Genomic DNA, 22,250 nt, shown 5'->3' on the forward strand with positions numbered 1-22,250 from the left:
GCATATCCTGTATTGCTTGAATTCGATCTCTACTCAAAGTCCGAGCCCCCTCCTCAATCTCATAACCCAAAAAGGTGACCTTTGGCTGACAAATTTGAGCCTTTTCCCGTAACACTTTATAACCTTTTTTTCCCAGGGTATTCAGCAAGGATTTTGTTGCTCTTTTTCCCATCTGCACATCAGGGCTTGCTATCAATAAATCATTAACATACTGCAGCAGCGCCACTTCAGGGTGTCTCTCTTTCCAGTGCTCCAAGTCTTTTTGCAATGCTGTTTCAAAGATATGGGGGGATGAGACAAATCCCTGGGGCAACACTGTCCATAACAATTGAGTTTTATGATACGTGTCCGGGTCTTCCCATTCAAAGGCAAACAATTTCTGACTATCTTTATGTAGCGGGATAGAGAAGAAAGCATCTTTTAAATCTAACATAGAAAACACCTTGGCATCTGCTGGAACTTGGGTTAGAATGGTGTGTGGATTTGGGACCATAGGATGATTCACTAAAACCTTTTTGTTTACAGCTCTCAAGTTTTGCACTAACCTGAAGGAGGCACCATCTGCTTTGGGCACACCCAGGATCGGGGTATTAAAGGGGGATGATCCCTCTATTGACCACCCATACTGCTTGAATTTTTCAATCAGCGCCTTCAAACCTGCGTGGGTGGATTTTTTCAGAGAATACTGTCTCACACACACAGGACCCTCTCCCTCCTTTAAAGGAATCTTGACTGGATTTATGTATTTTGCCCGGGCAGGAGTTTCATCTGCCCACACACATTAATCAACATTCTCCAAAATCTCAATTCCTTTGGCTTCTGACACAGTCTCAGCTGCCCGGAGGGCCATTTGGTAATTTGAGCCCTGCTTCACGGGTAGCTGCATCACAATTTGATCCTCATGGAAGAAGATTTCAGCTTGGAGTTTTGTTAGTAGATCTCGCCCCAAGAGAGCTACAGGACAGGCATGGGAAACTATAAAAGCATGCTCTAACATATTATTCCCAATTTTTGTGAGGAGGGGCTTACATACAGGCAATCTAGTTAGTCTTCCCTCTATACCTTCTACAGTCACATGCTTTCCGCTTTCTTTAGCTAGAAGAGGTTTTATTGGAAGCATAGAAAAAGTAGCTCCAGTATCTACTAGAGCCTCATAGTTTTTGCCACCTACCCTTATTTTCACCGTGGGATCCTTCCAAGTGCTTGCCCGTAGGGTGATGGCCTTGGACCCCGGTCTCCTTCAGCTAGTATCTTCCCCTGAGGATTCTGCCCGCATCTGGCGGCCCCCCTGCTGAGTTTCCCTCTGTTTGTCTTTCAGCTTAGGGCAATCCCTCTTCCAGTGACCTTTCTCTCGGCAATATGCACATTCGTCAGGCTTAGGTTGGCCTTTTCCTTTCTTCTGCCCCCCCCTCAGGTTTCTCCTTCCATCCCCCGCCAATGTTTGCGCTTTTGCCCAAGGCAGCTGCCAGCAGGGCCATCTGTTTTTGTCCACGCTTTTCTTCTCTCCTCTCTGCCACCTGATCACGATTCCCATAAACTTTATATGCAATCTCTACAAGTTCTGAAAGTGGTTTACCTGCTGCCCCCTCAGTCTTTTGCAACTTCTTCCTTATATCTGGGGCTGCCTGCCCAATAAACATCAGATTCACCATGCGCTGATTTTCTTGGGCCTCAGGGTTCAAGTCACTAAATTTCTTAAAGGCATCGAACAAACGTTCCAGGAAAACCGAGGGAGATTCATCCTTCCCCTGGTGGACTTCATACAATTTAGAGAGATTAGTTACCCGTGGCACTGCCTTGCCCAGAGCTTCCACTATAATTCCTAAATAATCATGATTACGCTGTCTCCTGTCTGCTGAACTGTTATTCCAATCAGGACTCTCAATGGGGCATATGTTCCGTATATTTCCTCCCACTCCTTCTAGGCGCTCTTCGGCTATTCGATCTGCTGTTCCTAGCACTAAGCGCCTTTCCTCTGAGGTCAGAAGGGTATGCAACATCATCTGAACATCAGCCCAGGTGGGGCGGTGAGTCTGCCCTACTGACCGAAACAAGTTTTGCATTTTCTTGGGATCCTCTCTGAAAGAGGGATTCTGATTTTTTGCTTTTTGAACAAATCTGACGTATTGAAAGGCACATAAACAAAGAAGGTGTCCCTTTCCCCTATTAATACCTCTCTCATGGGACACTGATAGTTGGAGGCTGGGTTACGGGATGAACGAGGGGGTTTATCTGGTGCCCATCCATTCAAGAGGGGCGAACACCATGCTGGGGACCAGTGGCCTCTTAGCCAGGGCTGAGCCGGGTTGGGCCCTTGCAGGGGTGAGTCACCTTTCCCTTCACATTCATATGGGGGTGCCAATTCTGGGGTGCTCTTTGAGTCTCTTTTTTCCGGAGCACTAGGGCCAGATTCTTGTGACAGTGATGGTTTCTGATCTCCGGTGCTTGTACTGGCCGGTGACCGGGCTTCGTTCCTGTGCCTTAGTTCCTGAGCCAGATCTCCCTCACTACCAGAATCAGAGAGGACTCGGGGCTTTCTCCCAGCGTCTTTTGCCAATAACATCTTACACATTTTTCCTTTACACTTCTGAATCCATGGGGGAATGGGATTCATCACAGCACTCACCCAGCAATCTATATACAGATACTTATTCCAATGACCGTCCCTTGTTATCACACCTAACACTGCATTAGCCAACTTCACATCAAAAGAACCGACATCCGGCCACCCCACTTCAAACGACGGCCATTCCAATTGACAGAAAGTAATCAATCTGTCCTTTGACATCTCTATTCTGTAATTTCCTTTGAACTTACTAAAGTTTCTTAGCATGCATCCTAATGGGGTTGTAGAGCTTTCTTCCCGGGAGCTACCCGAACCCATTGTGTCAACCAATATACAAAATCACTCAGATCCCTGTCCACTGGGTCACGAGGTTCCAGCTGAGCCCCCTTGCGTTCGACACTACCTTGTCAGGCAGAATCGGGGTGGCTAGACTCAACTTTAGTCCCAGACCTGGTCAGCGGCTCATGTTTCTAAATGAACAAAGTCCCCGGGGTTAATGTTCAGACTTCTATGCTGAACACTAAAACCAATATCCAAAATTCCAAAAATCCCTGAAAGACTACTCAAGTGACACAAAGAAAGCGAATACTTACTCCTGTCAACACCCTGGCGCCGTCTCTTCAGACCCTGCTCAGCCTGGGTGACTTATTCAGTGGAGAGCCTTTTAACCTCCCGGGTGTCCCGACTCACGTTCCCAGTGACCGTGACAGACTCCAACAGCAGTCTGGTGCGCACTTCACAGACACCTTCACCGCTTCCGTGATTTACCCCGGGGTAGGCCAAGGGCCTCTCCTGGCTGGCTCACCAAATTGTTGCACAAACGGCTAGTTTCATGCCCCTGGAGGCTTGTCCAATCCACCCCAGGAGAGAGTCGCACACACAGGCTAGGTCCAATTTCAGATTTATTGTTTGCAAACAGATCGACCCAGGAGCTGAGCGCAAATCAGAGTCGACCACAAATTGTGTTTGCAACTTCTTTTTATAGCCAAGGTAAACAATAGACTTCAACGTATCGTGCAATTATTGGCAGACTTAGCATTATGTTTTGCATCGTATGTCTAGCAGTTACATGTTCTATGACGGTTTACATACATGTCTCATTTACATCTTAAATCCCCTCCCAGGGGCAGTTCTTAAGCCCCCTCCCGGTCATCTTTCGGTCAGGGTCTGGTCTCTCCACATCAGCATCTTTCCCTGCCCCTCTTCTCTTATCTCTCGTAAGGAGTTATTTATTGCCTCTGTTCCTGGCTCTGTCTGTAGAAGTGTAGTGCTACTCGTAAATCTATCATTAGCCTACATGCCTTAGCAAAAGCAATTGTGGTAATATGCAAAAGCAATTATAAAAGCAGGATGTATAGATTATGCTATATTTTTACCACATGTTTATCTTTATTCCTCATCAAAGGAAAATATCTAGTTAATGGATATTGAGAATCAGAGGTGAAGGACAAAGAGGTCATGTCTGTTGTATTACTCAAAGACCCTCCTGTCTGGGATCAAGAATTCTTTTTAAGCCAGAGGCTTCAAGCTCGGAGGCACCCTCCTTGCCTCCCCCTTTCCTGTCCTCCCCCTGATCTGAGCTACAAGATTTTTTACAGGTTGGATTTGGATATGGTAGTAGCAGAAGCTCACACAGCCATTGCTGGTCCTCCTGCTACTGACACACATTGCTGGTGGGGATCTTTGCTTTGGATTTTGGTGAAGAGCCATAGCCTATGCTTGCCTTGGTCCCTCTACAATCTATGCAGGTGACATGACGCAGTTCTACAGACCACCTCTAGCTTGCAGTCTGCTGCTTTGAGCCATAACTTCTGCTGTGACTATGGGAAACAGTCTTTGATGGTGCAGTGGCTGGATGACTCATAGGCATATTGTTAGTGGCTCCAGGTACACAGCACACCTCCCAAATCTGGATGACAAATTGGTGCCTCTCATCCACAGAAGGGTGTCACGAGCTACCACCACTCTTTTCTTCCTTCTTGATACAGTGGTCCTGGAGCCCCTGTCCTTGGGCCTTGCACTTCCTGCTGTTTGGTTGCTGCTTCCTCTGCCTTATGCCTGCAGATGTCTTTTCCTCTGCCTTTTCCTCATCAGTTCTACCTCAGAATGCTTGAAAGTAGTTGTTGACTTCAATCCACTGCTCTTCAGTCCTAGGGGCCCTTTATCTTCCAGTAGTCACATGCTGCCACTTCTCATTATCCTTTGGCCTCTCCAGTACCAGCTTTTTGTAACTCTTGTCCAAGTAATCTTTCTGGTTCCTGATGCAATGCAGTGTGGATAACCAAGGTTGCAATCTGTGAATCTTCTTCTCCAGGGCAGGCACCAGTTTATGCTTGGTGCAGATGAAGTGTTCCTGAGCCTCTGAGAGGCCAGTGAAGATAGCATATCCCATGTAGATAACAACACCTGCCTCACACTCCATTTGTGCTTCCTTTGCTTCCTGGAGAACACATATACTATAAGGAGAAAAAAGAAAGGGAGGGAGGGGAAGAAAAGACACACCACAAAAACCTGCACACCAGACACCTACACCAGGGCAAGTTAACACACTTGCACAGTGTCCTTCTCTCTGGCTTCTTCCTCAGGCAAACTCCCTCTCTATTTGCTGCCCTCTGCTCCCATGGTTCTCTGGGGGCTGTCTTTTTATAAGTCTGCCTAGCCTAGCTCCACCCCTCAACTAACTAAATCAACCCCATTCACAGCAAACCCTGTCACCCAGTCACTCCAGAAGGCTTAAGAAAAGAAAAGAGATGGGGAGAAACAGAGAGAGAGAGGAAAAAAAGCAAGCACATTACAGGGGAAAAAGAACCAGACCCCCACCTACCCACACCAGGCACTAAGCAAACACTCTAGCACCAATAAGTACCCCAAGTCACTAACACAGAGAAAAGCCTGAAGGCAACCAAATATCTGGGCTGCTTATCTCAAAGCAACTGTTCTCTGCTTACTAAAGTTTAATGATGAAATGGGATAAATTCAACCATGATTATGCTAGCATTTCTTTTTTTCTGCTTGGACATTATTCTGTTGTGTCATCAGAGCATTAGAGGTATAAACAACTGGAACCCTTTTATGCAGTGCTATGGCTCCTAATCCATTAACACAGTAACTGCCCTTGTAAGCAGTTCTCCTAGGCTGCTGAAGGAACTGGCAGAAATGATACCAGAGCCAATGGAAATAATATTTAGAAAGCCTTTAAGATATATTGGAAAGCTGGTCTTGAGACAACAGGATGAAGTTCAGTGCAGACAAATGCAAGGTACTGCACCTGGGGAAGAATAATCAAAAAGCACAAATATAGAATATGAGAGAACTAACTGGGTGGCAGCACTGCTGAGAAGGATCTTGGAGTTTAGGTTTATCCCACACTTGACATCAGTCAGAAATATGATTCAGTTGCCAAAAAAATGCTATTGTAAATTTGGGCTGAATCAACAAGAGTATTACATGCAAGATATGTGAAGTGACAGTGAGAGTGCCGCTCTCTGGCCTTATCTTGAGTACATTGTACCTTTCTGTGCTCTGTATTTTAAGAAGAATGTGGAGAATTTGGAGAGGGTTCAGAGTTGAGTGACAAAAACGATAAAGAGGCTGAAAGGCAAGCTGTACCAGGAAAGGCTAAGAAAACTACATGGGCTCATCCAGATGAGCGCACACATGCAGTATGCAGTGCTGCAGACCCATCTGTGGTGCTGCAAACCCCACATGCCACACATGTAGGCATTCACCACTTTGCAGCACAGTGGGGGTTTTTTGACACTGGGAAATCCGGGTGTCAAACCCTCCCCCCAACCTGAGAAAGATGGGGCAGCACATGTGGTGGCAGCACATGCTACCCAAAATGAGAGCCTGATTGGCAGAAGCCATACTCCATGTGCTGGATTGCCACTGCTGGAGTCCTGGGAAGCCCCCAGGACCCAAGGTAAGGCAGCTGGCTCCATCTTCCCCTACCCCACCCAGGGTAACTTGCTGTATGCCAGAGCGCACATGCACAAGCATTCCCCAGGGACAAATAGCAGCAGCACAACTATGACTCGTTGCTGTTTGTCCCCAGGGAAATGCATGTGTATGCTCATCTGGATGGTACCCAATATATCTAGCTTGGAGAAAAGGCAATTGGGCAGCCTTCAAATACCTGAAGAGCTTCCATAAAGGAGAGGGAAAGCAGCTGGTTTTCCATGGTGCAAGGGGTAAGATGTGGAAAAAAATGGCTTTAAGTTGCAGCAAAGTATATTTAAATTAGATCATTTTATTTAGATTGAGAACAGTAAGGAAAAACTTGATGTTAGAGGCAGTGGATTGGACTGCCCAGAAAAGTTGTGAAATCTTCATTGGAGATTTATAAGAGAAGGCCAGATAAGCTTTGGATGGGAATGATTTAGAAATAATGTTCCTCCATTCAAACAAGGTCTTGAACCAAGTAACCTTTAAGGTCCTTTTCAATCCTGTGATTGTCGATGATTCAATGCCAGTTTATACTTGGGGAAAAAAATTGTTGACCCTTAAAGGAGCTGTTGTTGACCAGACACAAAAAAGAATAAATTCACTCAGGTAAGTGACCCTTTGGAGGATTGACTGCAATTTGGCAATCTTACAGTTTTGTGTGGCCATTTCAGTTACTGCAGCAATTTTTGAGTTGTAGCCTGATGTAGAATTAAACCCAAGATTCTTGCATTTCAGTAGGTTAGGCTCCAGTTGCTACAAAAATATTATGTTTATAGCTGCAAACAAAGGTAGCCCTTGAGGACTCCTGGAATGCAGACCTTTATTGGAAATACCAGCATAATATTAGAACAACAAATTGCAATCTAAAGGGCAGCAAGGCAATAATGAGCAATGCCTGCTCTATTATCTATTTCTGCATCTTCTGGAAAGCTTCTGGGACAGGTGCATGGTCAGGATATCAAGTGTTTCCTGAGCTCTTATCTACTCTTGGCATCTCAGGATACCCTTGCTATAGCCTTTACACCACAAAACATCATTAATTTTTGCATTTCCTCACTTCCCTAATTACAGAGTACACACCTAATAGATCATCTACTTGTAACACCATTTGTTTATTAGCAGTTACATAACTACCTCCTGCTATGGAAGTGATTGAAATAGAATTAGAACTTTGCAGTGGTTAATACCCTTACATTCCCCAAACTTCTGGTATTGAAAAATACCTCCATTATATGCATGTGCGCACTCCACTAAGCTATCTTAACCATGTGTTCACCACTTATGGTTTTATTACTCAGAGCTAAATGAGTCACTCAATAGGGCTAAGCAGAGACCTGCTGAAATGAAGCTTTTTATTCATAGGACTTTGGTTTGTGTCTTCCATATACATTTTGCTGCATTCCTGCTGAAAAATTAATGTCTGGCTGCAGAGTTAGAATGTTTTTGACCTCTTTTAGACAGGTAATGTTCTAAACATTTAATGTCTGTCAGAGCCACTTTTTGTTTGTGTTTAGTTGCAGGTCTTTTGGTAAATTTCTACAGTGACTATACTATTGATTGACCCAATCTGTAGATTCTTACATTTCTGTTACAACTTGCAACTCTTTCAAATGATTCATTTATCTCTCTTTCTTTATCTCGTAATGCCATGGGATTTTTACGAAGTGAAAATATTATAGGTGCTTGAGAATCTATCCATAAGGTGCATGTTCACCTGGCATGCGACTTAAGCCTTCATATATATCACGATAATCTAGAAATAGGTCTAAGTTGTCCTCTGTTTCTTTCCTTTCACTGATGAAACTTCCAATAAATTTAAACCAGTCACAGATGGAAATTGGAGTGTTCACTACAAATCAAATTCTAGCAAAGTTTTATTATTCTGGTGCACATGGTCTACTGTACATTTACAGCATAGCAGCATTTTTTCCCCTTAACTTTGTTAACCTACTAGAGTTGTAAAGTGCATAATCCTCTAATATATATATATATAATGTGTGTGTGTGTGTGTGTGTGTGTGTGTGTGTGTGTGTGTGTGTGTGTATGTAGGCAGACAAGGTTCCTTGGGTGAATTTAATATCTTTTATTAGACCAACCCAAATGGTTGGAGAACAGTTATTAAGCAAGCTTTTGGGTTCAAAAATCATTTGGGTTGGTCTAATAAAAGATATCAAATTCACCCAAGGAACCTTGTCTGCCTATGTCCTTAGACCAACACGGCTACAACCCAAACCCCTGCTATATGTATGTATAACTTTACAGGTATCATACTGGCTTGTGCCTCTCTATTTACAACCTTCTGTTTTTGTGATCAGAACTTCTTTTACTTATCCTTAGAAGGCTTGTGGTTCAATACACTAGGCTACAGAACTTGTTACTGCTCATCTGTTTCTGTAAGGTTAGAATCTGTTTGCTTTGCCCCTCCCCCCCAGCTGCACATTTTGGCAAAATGTATTTTGCACATCTGCAGCACCCTTATTAATTTGCAGCACAATTTGCTACATCACGGCTAGAACAGTGTTCTAAAACATCCTGTCTCTGACTCCGCTCTTTCTTTTGGCTGCAAGTTTTTATTGACAGCATAACTCTTTTCAGTCATGTTTACTGGTTCACCCATAAGTTTGCCATGCTTTCTGATTTACCCCCATGCTTTTATTTCTCTTACTGTCACTTTTTATCCTTGACATATGTCCATAACACATTCAAGAGGTTCCTCAATAACCTTTGCATATAAAGCATTTTGCACAATACTACACTGTGTGATTTTCATTTTTTTAATGACAAATTCATATAGATCCCTGTGATGGCGACGGGCCACCGTCATGGGTGCAGGTGGAGGATAGGCAGGATAGGGGGGCAACAACACCCCCTCAAGAAGGCCACGGGCCAGGCTACTCACCCCCGGGAGGGACGGCGGCGTTGGAGCTGGGACCGCAGCAGCAGACGCGGCCGCCATTACGGCCGCGTGAGCCAGCACTGCGCCAGCTGTTTAAACAGCTGTTCCCAACAAGGGGAGCAGCTGAGCCAATTGCGGCAGCTGCTGCGGCTGCCGCGGGAAGTTTAAAAGCCCCGACAAACCCCGTGGTAAGGGGGGAAGCCAGAGGAGGGGAGAGGAGGCATGCAGCACGTCGCTGCCACTTCCCCAAAGGCAGAGCCTCAGGCAGGCAACTGGGCATCAGCCCAGCAGCTGAGGCGAGAGCCAGAAGCCCCGGTGGGGACAAGAGGAGTGACTCCCAGGGGTTGCTGGGAGCAGAGCAGCAACTCAGGAAGTTCTCCCATTCCTGAGGAGCAGTATTTTTGAGAGCAGGGGAGAGAAGAAAGGAAAGGACCTGAGCTAGCAGCCGGGTCAGGTGGAGGCAGAGCCAGGCTGCCTGAGGACGACTGTTGGCCTCGGGGAGGCCTGCCACTAAGAAGGGCTGCGAGTAGTGGTGGATGACCATCTCATCAACAAGTGACCGGTTGGTGAGTGGACGGGGTGTAGGGGTGGCGGAGCCCCGTGGAACATCTGAGGACCCAACCGTGAGTACCCCCCTTCACGTCGGGCAAGCCCCTCTGGCAGAAGATCTCCATTGAACCCCTCCTTTGAATCACTTAACATCCAAGTCGTGGCAGGTGGGACGAGGGGGAGGGGCTACCAGACGAAGGGTGGTACCGGACGTGAGGCCCACCGAGGTCACAATCCCCAAATTTACACGTCTGTTCTGAAAGGTTTAACTCCAGCTAGAAATAACTGTCACCAAATGAAGCAGATCAGCCATGTTGGGATGAGTCCTGGCACAGTTGGTCTGCTTCGTCCACTGTCCTACCTATAATGTTGAATGATGATTGATGAACAATAGGTGATACGTTCTCTTGGGAATTGAGGGGCCCAGTCCTGCACACCTCAGGAGTTGCTACGCAGGATCAGGTCCCTCCAAGCCCCAAAGCTCTGGGAGTGTCTGTCCGGCCTCCTTGCTTAAAGATGGGCCCCTGGGCATCTCCGGGCATCTCTCTAAGCGGGCAAGTCAGGGTTTCCCTCCTTACAGATATTTGCCATAGAGGTTGTAGGAGGGTGCATTTCTATAAGTGGGAAACTTCCCAGGCACGGGCTTGAGGGGCCTGATCTGCGTGGAAATTCCTTTAGTATGCAGGATTGGACCCTTCAAGCCCCCAGAGCCCCTATTCAAAGCAGCTGGAGAGTGCAGGCAGTTCTGGGCTGCCTGCACTCGCAGCATAAACGGATACCTGCCACTAAAGAGCAGCACAAAGTAATGCCATCTTTGGGCATTTGTTGTACAAGAAAGGGTATGGACATCTGTTTGCTTGGCCTCATCTTCATTGATCTATACTTCCCTTTCTTTCTGACTTCTAATTGAAATGCTTATGCCTTTGATATTTAAAGTTTCTCTTTTGCACAAATGCAAATTCAATGAGTGACCAAATACCAACCACAAGTAATTCTTACTTTTATCCCTTAGAATTGGTCCAAAAGAGTTTTACCCTAAGAGCTGCCAGCAGAAAAATTCCAGTTAGTCTTAACTTGTATATGCAGGAAGGAGTGATAGCTCAGATCTCAAGAATGCTCAGGTCAGTTATTCATACCAGCATGTGACTAGACAGCTCAATGTTATGGGCTTATCGCAGCCTGCAGAAAGGCAATTCATATTTAACATTAGTTGAATCCAGGTGCTTTTTCAGACCTAGCCCTGAATGTGTGTGAGATTATAATCTAGCAATGAGAACCATATATGAATGACCTACTGAAGGGATCCTTCCAGCAACAACATAAGTAACTTTAGGCAAAACTGGAGAAAAAGCATAGACAGACAGGCCTTGAAACCTGGTCTTTTAGCTCCAAAGGTGCACATCTAGCATTTGCACATCCCTAGGGAATGCCAAGGTTTGAGTCAATTTTTTTCCCCCTAGAATCTTACTCTCCTGAAATGGTAATAGTAGAAAAACCTTTCCTGGGGGTTTATATGTTAAATGGAATATTTTGTCCTCTTTCTTCAGAGTTGAATCAGCTTCTTGAAAAGAAGGAAAGATAGAATCTAACATGTCTGAAAATTGTGAGGGTGGGTTGGGGAAGCTGGTTTAAGAAGCATTGGCTTAATAACATGTTTCAATCTTAAAAATGACAAAAAAAATCTTTTTAGAAGGCTAAGAACAGAAAGGTTGTGGAGAAGCTTGAGAGAGTGCAGAGGAGAGCCATGCACATGATCAGAGGTCAGGAAAACAGACCTTGTGATGAGAGGCTGAGAGCCATGGGACTCTTCAGCCTAGAAAAACGCAGGATTAGGGGTGATCTGGTGACCACCTATAAGTTTATCAGGGGTGCTCATCAGGATCTGGGGGAACATCTGTTCACCAGAGCGCCCCAAGGGATGACAAGATCGAACGGTCACAAACTCTGCCATGACCGATTTCAGGCTGGACATAAGGAAGAACTTTACTGTCCGAGCCCCCAAGGTTTGGAATAGACTGCCGCCGGAGGCAGTTCAAGGACCCACTTTGAACACCTTCAAGACGCATTTGGATGCTTATCTTGCTGGGATCCTATGATCCCTGGTGACTTTCTGCCCCTGGGTCAGGGGGCTGGACTCAATGATCCTTACAGCCCAAATGTCTATGAAATCTATGAAACAAATGCAACTTTCTGGTACATTTCCAAATGCTTGTATTAAATGCATGGTTGCAAGCAGATAGCATAATGGTCTTTTAGAGAAATACAATACCATTTGCAAATGGCTTGGAAGATAGTGGCTCTAAACATTTTTCCTAACATTTTCACTTAAATGTCTTCATTTCTAACAGATAATGTTAGATGGAGTGGCTCATTGGCTTTTTTCTTGCTCAATCTTAATCTAGAATTCATAATCTGTTTACATAATATTAAATGTGGGTGGATTGCAAGCCAGTTTGGAATTCTCTGGGTGTCTGGAAAGTGCTCCAAACTTTTATCTGTAAATAATATGATGTTAAAAATAACGCTGTTTCTTAAGTCTCTGATAAAATGGTATCTGTGAAAACTCTGTGCATCACAGTTTGCTTGGTGGAAAGCAGAGAAATCAACCACAAAGAGAGCGATGACAAAATCTGCTAATTGAGAATCGTCTAAGAAAGGATAGTAAAATGTATACCAAAAGGCTTTTTCAGCTGCTGTGGTGTCTCTAGTGGGTGTGGTGAGTACCGCACCATCCCCCTTTACCGGAGCGTACCCTCAAGTTTTCTGCCATAACTTGTTGTTAATGGGTAAAAGGAGGGGTTCAGTGGTGTTCCTCTTCTTGGGTGACCTGGTGACAGGGGTACTCACGCTTGTGCCACGATATTCCTCGGGGCTCCACCTCCCCTACGTGCTGTCCACTCGCCAACCGCTCGGTTTTGTTGTTCTGCTGTTTCCTCTAAGCCCCTTTTCTAAGGGGTCAGGCATCAGCTTTAGCAATGGTCAATTGCCTGGAGGTTAAGGCAACTGGAGCTCCATCCCCTGGTGCCAGAGGGCTGGGCTCCCGTTGTCTGGTGTCCTTCTGTCTTTGAGTGAGAGAGACACCCCTCTAATCTTTTGATTTCAAGTGGTCGGGGACTGATCTTCCCCAGCCCAGTACAGGACGCTGCTCCCCCCTGCTCTGGGAGCGGGTGCAGCGCCAGCCACTATGCTCCGGCCAGCCTCTGGAGTCACCGCCTGCCTGGCAGGCTCACTGGTGGCTCGCTCCCTCCCCTGCTGGCTTCTGGTGGGGTTTTTAAATCTCCCACGGCAGCATCCGCAGCCGCCGCAATTAGCCCACTGCTCCCCTGCCTTGGGAGCAGCTGTTTAAAGAGCTGGTGTAATGCTGGCTTGCGTGGCTGTGGCTCTGGCTGCGCTCCAGGAGGTAAGTTTCCTGGGGTGTGGGGGGCCTGTTTGTTCCCTGTGGGGGCTCTCGGGGTTTCCCCCAGCCCCCTTAGATCCTGTGGGAGCTTCTCACCACCACAGCTGCGTAAATAGGGTGACCATATTTCCAGTTCCAAAAAAGAGGACACCTGTCCAGAGTGAGGGGGGGAGGGGTTAGGGTTAAGGTTACAGTAGATAACAAGTGTTATTGCCTCAGAAATTTAATGAGAAACAAAAATAAATGTAAAAAAAAAAAAAAAAGCACGTTTTTACATGCTGTCAGTCCTCTCTTGTGCTTCTTACGGTGATGCCCGTGCATACTTCTCTGTAAGAGCGTATCTTTCTCAGCAATTGCTGATTTGATCATTAAGTAGCCATGAAAATAGGGTTACCATATTTCCAGTTGTAAATGGTCTGATAAGCCTGAATTGACTGATTAACTGCTTCCTCCCCCCCGTGTGCTCACACACACATGCACCTACCTTCCGCTTACCTATATCCAGGGGTTCAGCTGGGGCACCTCCCATACCCTGCCTGGCTGTCTGTGTTTGTGTTTGGCTGTCCATGTCTGCATGTGTGCGCAGACAAACATGGTGACCCTTGACCCCATTTGCCAAAGTGGTACTGCCTCTTCTATGTTTTTCCACAATAAACCGAAAACTCAGGTCCTAAACTCAGCTCCCGATTGCACATGCATGCGCTAGGTATTCTGGAAACTGTAGTTCTACTTAGTAGTGGCTATGTTGAAAATGGGCTGGGGGAGGAAATCCTGGACATTTTTGCCTGCATTTAAAAAACCCCCACCCAGACACAGCACAGGGGGCCAAAAAAGAGAATGTGTCCGAGAAAACTCGGACGTATGGTAACTCTAGCATAAATAAAAATAACTGCATTATGAAATGGTGCCACGTTACACTGAGGAGGATGTGAAGATTAAAGATAATCTGGGCATGGACCCCAAAATTGAGTAATTTGTCTTCACTTTCAGTAATGGTATTAATACTGAGTATGTTATAGCAGGATGGCTAATAGGAATGAAGGTATGGAACCTAGCAAGTGAGCTGGAAGCAAAATAGAGAGAGTAAGCCATTCAAATTTAAGCATTGGATAAATTCCACTCCAGAGATCAGCAGGAACTGGTACCTGCAATTGCTTGCCCTGGTAGCAAGGATTGTTAATAAATGTATTAGGGATGATTGATGAATATGATAGGAGAATAGCAAACACAACACTTATATTTAAAAGGGGTTTTGCAAAGTGATTTGGCTAACTGAAGTCCTGATAGTCTGATCTCAATAGTGTGAAACACTAGAACAATAATAATTAAGGTCATGGAAGTAAATCGGGTAAAATATAATATTGTTTTATGAAAGGTAATATGGCTAATCTGATTTTTTTTCCTTGACAAAGAAAATATAGTAAACTTTGTCTATCTTTACTTCTGTAAAACATTTTGGATATTGTTACATGATAAATGATTAATGAAGCTTGAGAGGACAAGGAAAAAAACTGTAAGAAGAGTATGACAGCGATGCATAGTGTTGGGAAAGCAAGTATCAGGTTGAAATGGGGTTGCTTGTAGAGTTCCTTGACAAGTCTGCCTTTGGATCAAACAGGTTTAGTATTTTAATTCATGACCACAGCACAAGTGTTGATGAAACTTGATTTCACAAGGTAAGGAAGCATCAATTCAGAGGAGGCTAGAGTAAGAACTCTGTGACCTTCAGGAGTAAAGAAATGGGGTAAAATTCAGTAATGGTAAGTGCAAAGTCATGAACCTGGGGATTAATAATAACAACTTCTGTAGTAAACTGGGAGCTTATCAGGTGGAAATTACTCTATGTGCTACTTGTTCATAGGATGCTTATCAGCCAACAATGTGATGCAGCTGTGGAAAAAGGCAGATTGATCCAACAATATGTCAAGAGAGGTATTTCTAGTAGAGACAGGGAAATAACTAGTGCCAAGCACTGGTGAGCCCTTATGTAGAATACTGTGAGTAGTCCTGATCACCCATGTTTAAGAAAGATGAAGTCAAGCTGGAACAGGTGCCTACTAGGATGATCAAGGGAATGGCAAGCCTATATTATGAGAAAAGAAAAGAAGAGCTCAGCTCATTTTGCCTAGCAAAACAAAGGCTGAAAGGGAATGTGCCTGTCTAAATATACTAGGGGGTACTGGAAGGAGGTACATACCAAAGAGGAAAAGGAACAGTTTGTTAAAAGACAATGTTGGCATAAGAACAAATGGATAAAAAATGGTTATGAATAAATTTAGAATTGAAATTATCTGACTGCTGCTAACTATTGGCACAGTAATATTATTCTGGACTAGCCTTCCAATCCAAGCAGTAAGAGTAAAAAAATCTAGTTTTAAAGATGGTACTCGATATGCTTATGAAAAGGATCATATGACACAGGGCCTACCATGGAGCCACTGAGCTAGGAGATCTCTCTCAATCCTGTGTTTGTGTGTTCCTATGTATTTTGACAAGCACGTCAGTCTTCAGGATTAGCACTTCAAACCAAGGAAGTACTCCTTATGCTTAACACCAGGTTTATGAGGTTGCTGTGTTGATGCGTCTTGGCTTAAAGCAGCAAAGTTATAGAAGGCCAGACACTCTGTTTGGGGGTCACAGTTGGAACCATTAATGGGCTTCTGAGGTGGGGCAAGGGAGGATCCTTGGAATAAAGGCCATAAAAAATCAGTATATGCATTGATTTGGAGTAACATTCTTGTGTAATCATGGGCCTTGTTATACAATAATTTTAAGTGGCTCCTGGAGCTCTTAACCTCTGGATTGTCTATGCCTTTAACACCTGAAACTAGATTTAAGTACACTTTAGGTGGCTTAAAGTTATGCCAGTCTAGGGCAGGCTTATATCTGATCTGTGTTACCCAGTTCGTGTTCCATTTAATGTGTGGCCACTCCCTACAGATGAGCTGCCCAAGTTGCAGTCCTCCAGCATCCCAGGATAATATGTTCCACTCCCCCACCGTCTTGCTCTGTGTGGACAAACTTTCCACGCTGTGAAGAGAAACGGGCTGCAAATCAACTACTAACTGCAGGAAATGAGACGGAATGGAGGGAAGAAGAGATGAAAGCAGGAAAATGATGCTTCCAGAGCTTCTGCTCGATCAAGGTAGAACAACCCTGGGAGCGAAGGGGAGAGGTGGGCCGCTGAGGGACCAAAGAGCAGGAAAAAAAGAAGCCCGAGAAGGCTGTAGAGAGAAGGAAGGACCCCTAGGACCAGGTTCAAGTGGAAAGGAGAGCTCGACTGGATCCTATTAAGCTGGGAGTCACCAGCAATAAAAATTCTTCTATAGGCAGTACCCAAGAGGCGGGGGGACATTACAGCAGAGACAGCCGCATGGTGAGAAAAGTGGCTGTTACTCTGGTTACAATGAAAGCTGGTTCTGTTGTATTTTTTGTGGGGGTTGAACTCTGAGTAGAGCTAATTGACCTCCAGAGAGATTGAGGGGTGAGAGAGCCTGAGCGATGACTACTCACTTAAGCCCTTAAACAGACAAGAGTGCCTTGAGAGCTCTGAGGAGGCAAGAACATGTCAGGAGACAGGGCAACCTTAAAAAAAAAATAGAGATGGGACAAAGTAAGAATTCCTTGGTTTTTTTGTTTGGACTTTTAAGTTATGATTATCCTAAACTATACACTCCTAGAGATTGAATCTAGCTGAATCTTTTCACAGTTAAAGTTAAGACTTACCTGAACCGGTGTGGAGTACCAATGGTCCGTCGAACTGTGGGTTGATTGTAGAAAAAAAAAATTGGAGAAATGAATAATAAAGAAAATTGTTTAACCCCAAAATAAGACTGTGATTTCAATCCATGACATAAACATTGGGTGGAGCTTGGAAGAGTTACAGGGGAGGTTGTAACCCAAGAAAACCTCTACATAGGTTGCTGGGATCCAACTGTGGTAGAAAACAAGTAACGCCTCCTGACTAGTAACATCGTAAGAATAATCAAGACGTGGCAGGAGAGAGTCAGAATATACCTTAGGGAGTTCAAGACTGAGCAATCTCAGAAAGGAGGAGCTAGAATAAGACCCTAGGCCATAAGCAGCATCCCCACACACCCCCTGAACTCTACTGCTCAAGAGGTGGTCTTGGCACCAAACCAGGTCCACCTCCCCTATCCCCCAGAGGTGCAACCCAATATAAACAGCCTGAAGAACACATGCCAGCTAGCCAGCATATGGACACGTCCAAGAGTTGGGTCTAGGAGGGGTGGTAGGGAAGGTAGGGGATTGGGTTGCCATAAACTGAGGCTTCCTGGCAGGGGCAGTATCCCCCTAAAAGCACCTTCCATCACCACTCCCACCTCCCAGCCACCCTGGGAAGTCCACCCAGCACCCCCCACAGTCCAGTCCCAATTTATTAAAACATGAGACCTTTAATTTACTTCTTTATTTCTTTTTAATTTTTTTTCACTTCTTATTTTATCCTTCAGTGGCTGACTTGCTTCATTTTTCCATCGTTCCCCATCCCCATTTCTTTCCACCTCCAATTTTAATTGCTCATCACATCCCATTAACACTCTGCTTCCCAGCTTCATGTTCTCTCCACCCTCCCTCTGGCACCCCCCCCCCCCCCCCGCCCAGAGCAGGAATAGAAGCCTGTCCTGGCTCACCAGCCTTGTGGTGGCAACTCGCAAGCTGCTAGTCAGGTCCCTGCTCACCAGCCCTCTAGTGGCAAGTCACAGCTGTGTGGGTGGGGGATAGTCAGGGAAGGATTTCAGCCTTAAGGTATGACTGCTTCAAACTCAAGCTAGCACTAACACTGATCAACATTTGAGCAGCCCAAGAAGTAATGTGTAATAAGGCCCCATCATAACTGCTGAACACAGCCTCTAAATCCATAGCTTGATGGAACACTTCTCTATCATGCATATGCCAGTACAGCCATATTTAAAAACATGAGAAACTTTAAAAAATAGCTGTACTATGTTTATGGAATATGTTAAATGTTCTTTTGACAGTTTTTTATTTTGTGTTCTAGTCATATTATCCAAAGAATTGCAGGCAGCTTGACAAATCTTTACAAGATAATCAGCAAAGTGAAAATTTTCACGCACAGCAGCAGATGGCAAAACAACTAAGAGCACAGGAAGACAGGCATCAGGAAATTACAGTACTTCTAGAAATTAAGCACTCTGTGTCACTGGCCCAGTTTTCTAAAAGCAATGCAAACCTCTGTACATCTATGCCTTTTCTGTTATAGTTATGGATAATGCTCTGTCAAGGGGGATGGGTGAAAAAAATATTAGAAAAAGGAACTCAGTTTAAACAGTTATGGCTTAACATGTGAAAAAGAAAGGCTTGTGGCTCTGCGGTAGACAACCTATGGCAAGGTCTGTCAGTGTGGGTAAGATGCAAAGGAATACCCAGGTTGCTCATATAAGCTGACATATACATTCTTGTATAACAAGGAGCCTTGGGGTACAAAACCTAAACCTCATTTTTCTCACCTACAACAGAAAGAATTGCTCACCTCACCATTGTGAAGAAGTGGTTGTCCAAAAAGCAGAATTTAGAATGATGGAAAGATGGTGTTTTTTAGTGGAAATAGTTTGAAGAAAGCAATTGCTATCCCCATGTGCATGTAACAAGCAGATATGAAAGTAAATGGTTAGTAAAGTGCATGCAAAGTCACATTTCATAAGGCCTTCCAACTTCTCTGATACCAGACTTCTAATTAGACCTTCTAGCACAACTAACACTTCTTTGTACAAATACTAACAACTTGAAGGAAAAAGTCGTACAAAAAACTCCTCTATTATTTGGAATGTCCTTGAACTGGTAACTTGTGCTTCAAAATATAAGATATACACTCCTGAACCTGAAACTGGCTATATGTTTTAAAGATATAATCAGGTCCAAAACCAGAATAGGTATGTTTTTCTGGATAAAACTTGAACTCATCTGAAGATCCTGTTTATGTAGTAAGAACTGCTGGGAGTTCAGGTTCGTGACATATTGTGAGCTAAACTGATCTTACGATACTGTAGCCAAAATGAATTCAAACTCTATCTTGAATTCAACCTTGAATGTGAAAGTCTATACTTAATCTTGTTCTGAACTTTGTAGGGTAGTGAATAATGCAGCATAGTTCTAAGGACACAAGCCAACATTTTCAAATGTGATTGTCTTGAAGTTACATATCTACTTCTGTATTGAGTAATTTAAACAAAAAACAGCCTAATTTTCAGAGGTAGAAGGCCAGACACTCTGTTGAAAGTTAAGTCACTCTGGGTGCTCCGTACCTCCTGAAGGTCAGGCCCTTTAAATCCAGATGTTTAACCAAAGTTTGAAGATCCTGGATAGGAGTGACAATGCAGTTAGCCTGATGGTATGTAAATTTTATTTCAGAGTTGTGGAAGAGATGAAAGGATTGACTATTTATTTGCTCGGGGCATGCAAACATAATGTAAAAAAAAAATTAACAATGTAGCTATTTAAGCTAATCTACCACCAATCATTTCCCCATTCAAACAGTTTTTTACTTTGACAGCAAAATCCCTGGTACCTCAAATGTCAAATAACATAGAATTGATGAACCTTGCAATGACTTGAAAGATTATCAGGTTAAACCAGTTAGTTCACATTATGAGAGCCATTATCCATAGTAGCCGATGTTAGAATGTTCCAAAAGCTGAGGACAATTCTGTTCTTCTACGTGATGCTTGAAATTGGGTATTTTGGTCACTTAGGCTAGAATTGGGCATTGAATTTGTCTAGCCTATTTGATAAAAAAGACCAGTGGGCCTAGCCCATTTAAAAACATGTGGGCTGCCAGTGCTGGGCAGCCAAGGTCCTTAAAACCAATAAATTATGGGGGACAACAAATGAAAAAACAGGGTGTGCACTTGAAGGTCAAAGGGCCGAAACAAGTGCTCCATGGGGGGACATCGAGCGAGCACATTGGACAGTGCCCACCGGCTCTCGAACTCAGAGTGCCAGTGGCTACTGCTCAGTGATGCTCCACTCGGAGAGGCATGCGGAGGATTGCATTTGTCTGGGAGCAGAAAAGTCCTGGGATTGCCACATACACACGTCACTCTTCCAGTGAGGTTGAAGTGACCAGCTATATGCACTGCTGCTTTTCTTCCATTGATTTAATGATGCAGTCACAGAATAATCATTGAGATGCCCTTCTTGATGTCCTGGGATGAACTGTTAGCTCTTCTTATCCTTTGAATCCTTTAGGGTTTATCTGAACAGTTGCACTTTATCCCAGGATAAAATGTTTTCTCCCAGGAGAAATGAAGCATCTTTTTGTAGCCTTAGGCTCCCTCTACACATTACATTTAAGGCATGGTTAATTAGGTAATTATGCCTTAAATTTTTGACCCAGCTTACACATTCAACCAATTAATGGCATGATAAAACAAGCAATAAGCTACAAAGTTATTCCACAAAAAAATGTACAATAACTTTGTAGCTTGTTCTGATAATGTCGTTAATTGAACATGTGACCAAGGTGCTCCCCTGTGGCTGGGAGCCCCATTAACTGAGGGGCTCACAGCTACAGGGGTGCATCACCTGCTGCCAGCCCCACAGCTGCAAGGCTTGCACTGATCACAGCTTGAAGCAGGGAGAATGCTGTCCCTGCTGCAAGCCTCCCCACCTGTGGGGCTGCAGCAGGGGCAACATCTTCAGCTGCAGAGCTCACAGCAAGGGCCACATTCCCCTGTGCTGCCACTGCTGTAAGCATTGCAGCTGATGTCACTGTAGGGATTGCAACAGAGTCAACAGGAAGAATGTTACTGCCTCTGCAAGACTTGAGGTGACACGTAGAGGGGCCCTTAAGCTCCATGACAAATACATGTGACAGTTATCATAAACTTTTAGATGAAACTAGCACGTTTATTCAACAATGGTATGATGTATGAAGATGACTGTATCATTCTCATTATTAGTAAGCCTGGGTTTTCTTGAATATAGTTTTGTTGTTGGCAAGTAAATATTTTGCCTTTGATGAAATGAGGTAATGTAGCACATGAGGTCAGGATTGTGGTGACTGCTGGGTTCAACGAAGGCAGCTAGACATGAATGAGAAGAACTAAACAACAAGTTTTATTGGGAGCAGTATGCAAGCTACTACAGTCCTTCAGACTGCCCAGTTTATTAACTAAGGAACTATCTCCCAATTTCCTACTCTTATAAATTAGAGAACACCTCTAAATTCATCCTTTCAGTGATAAAAGTTATACTTTAAATTTGGGTGTATCACATAATGTTGGGTCTCCTTACAGAATGGCTTGCTTGAATGATGGAGAGAGTGATCATATAATCATAGAAAATTAGGTTAGGAAGGGGCCTCAGGAGGTCTTCTAGTCTAACCCCCTGTTCAAAGCAGGACCATCCCCAACTAGATCATCCCAGCCAAGCGTTTGTCTATCTGGGTCTTAAAAACTTCCAAGGATGGAGATTCCATAACTTCTCTGGGTAACCTGTTCCAGTGTTTTACTATCCTCCCAGTGAGAGAGTTTTTCCTAACATCTAACCTGAACTTCCCTTGTTGCAGCTTGAGATCATTACTCCTTGTTCTGTTATCTGCCACTGCTGAGAACAGTCAAGCTCAAGGGAGGACAATTATTTAGGGCAGAGGGCCACTTAATGAGTTTTGGCAAGCCAACGAGGGCTGCATGACAGGCAGCCAGGGGCAGATAAATATGAATTTTCTAAATTTTTTAGGGGCCCTGCAGGCAGGATAGAATGGTCTGGTGGGCCGCATCTGGTCCACGGGCTGCATTTTGCCTTCCCCAGTCTAGCTCCATCCTCTTTGGAACCACCCTTCAGGTAATTGAAGGTTGCTATTATATCCCATCAGTCTTTTTTTTCCCTCCAGACTAAATAAGCCCAGTTCCCTCAGC

The sequence above is a fragment of the Alligator mississippiensis genome, chromosome 5 (assembly GCF_030867095.1).
Source record: "Alligator mississippiensis isolate rAllMis1 chromosome 5, rAllMis1, whole genome shotgun sequence".
Taxonomy (NCBI): Eukaryota; Metazoa; Chordata; order Crocodylia; family Alligatoridae; genus Alligator; species Alligator mississippiensis.